General features: G+C 48.9%; 1 non-coding gene across 1 annotated transcript; it reads left to right on the top strand.

The window, feature by feature from the left end:
* The first annotated feature begins 725 nt into the window (after positions 1-725).
* Positions 726-832, top strand: LOC124723922. Its single transcript, XR_007006581.1, has one exon. It is a non-coding gene; the product is annotated as a U6 spliceosomal RNA (small nuclear RNA).
* Positions 833-1,238: the final 406 nt, after the last annotated feature.

The raw sequence follows: 1,238 nt of genomic DNA, 5'->3' as shown, positions 1-1,238 counted from the left end.
ATTCAAATGGCTCTGAGCACTATGGGACTTAACATCTGAGGTCATCAGTCCCCTAGACTTAGAACAACTTAAGCCTAACTAACCTAAGGACATCACACACATCCAAACCCGAGGCAGGATTCGAACCTGCGACCGTGGCAGCAGCGCGGTTCCGGCCCGAAGCGCCTAGAACCGCTCGGCCACAGCCGTCGGCACCTCCAATATAGAGGAGACTTTACGTACCGATTTCATGTGGCCAAAATAGTACTGATAAAGAAGATTCAGATAAAAGCAACTACGCAAGTCCTGAGAATAGTGAGAAACATCGTTGTGCGATATACACTGATGAGCCACAGCACTATGACCATCTGCTAAATAGTGTGTTGTTCCATCTTTGGCACGCAGTACAACTACGATTCTGCGTAGCGTGGATTCGTCAAGCCCTTGGCAAGTTTCCGGAGGAATGTGGCACGGGATGTCTACGGTCAGGTCACGCGATTCCCATAAATTACGGGCCGATGCTTTGTGGACGCAAAGCTGACGCCCGATTTCATCCCACTGTTGTTCCATCGGATTCAGGTCAGGCAAATTTGGCGGCCGAGACATTAACGTGCGTTCACTATAATGCGTTCTCCTTCAACAAGCACACGCAGCATTTCTGCAGGTCGGTGTTCCACATACAAGAGTACGGCGGATATTACGTATGCATTGATAGAGGTTTAGATGGGCCCGGTGGTCTAGCGGACGTACCCGCTTCGGCGATGCAAATACTAAAATTGGAACGATACAGAGAAGATTATCATGGTCCCTGGGCAAGGATGGCACGCTAAATCATGAAGCGTTCCACATGGCAACACGTTAGCTAGGCGTTTTCTGTCAGTAGGCTGGCTGCCCTGTGTAATAATAATAACAGTGAAGTATTTAACGATTAACTTCAAGGGGTCGCCTCTGATGTTCGCCCAGACGAAATGACGAGAACAATGACGAACACAATGGCAAAAAACTGTTAAGTGCTTGACTAGAAACCAAGAGGTCGCGGGATCGATTCCCGGTCGAACCTTGGAGTTTTCAGTCTGCATTTTAACCTAGCTTTCACCTCTCACCGATGTGACGAGTCACCAGAAACGACACGTGTTTCAGATTCCACGTTAATCTGTAGGTCCCCTTTCTCCCGTTGGTAACTGGGGTAGGTTAAGAACAAGCAAGTTCCCGAAGTGGCGTCCAACTCAAAGACTTACACCAGGCCAATGAGCGACACG

The sequence above is a fragment of the Schistocerca piceifrons genome, chromosome X, assembly GCF_021461385.2.
Source record: "Schistocerca piceifrons isolate TAMUIC-IGC-003096 chromosome X, iqSchPice1.1, whole genome shotgun sequence".
Taxonomy (NCBI): domain Eukaryota; kingdom Metazoa; phylum Arthropoda; class Insecta; order Orthoptera; family Acrididae; genus Schistocerca; species Schistocerca piceifrons.
The sequence above is the reverse complement of the archived record's forward strand: the minus strand, read 5'-3'. Positions and strand labels throughout refer to the sequence as shown.